We start from the raw sequence: 203 nt of genomic DNA on the forward strand, positions 1-203 counted from the left end.
AACATTTCAAGTGTTTCAGACTTATGTCTCATCAAATAGACATAACCGTATCGACTGAAATCATAAGTGAACGTAACGAAGTACAGATAACCTCCTCTAGCTGGACAGCTCATTGGTCCGCATACATCACTATGTATCAGATCCAATAACTCTGTCGCTCTCTGTCCTTTCCCCTTGAAAGGATGCTTTGTCATCTTGCCCAT

Source organism: Tarenaya hassleriana, unplaced genomic scaffold (genome assembly GCF_000463585.1).
Source record: "Tarenaya hassleriana unplaced genomic scaffold, ASM46358v1 Cleome30, whole genome shotgun sequence".
In the NCBI taxonomy this organism is placed as follows: domain Eukaryota; kingdom Viridiplantae; phylum Streptophyta; class Magnoliopsida; order Brassicales; family Cleomaceae; genus Tarenaya; species Tarenaya hassleriana.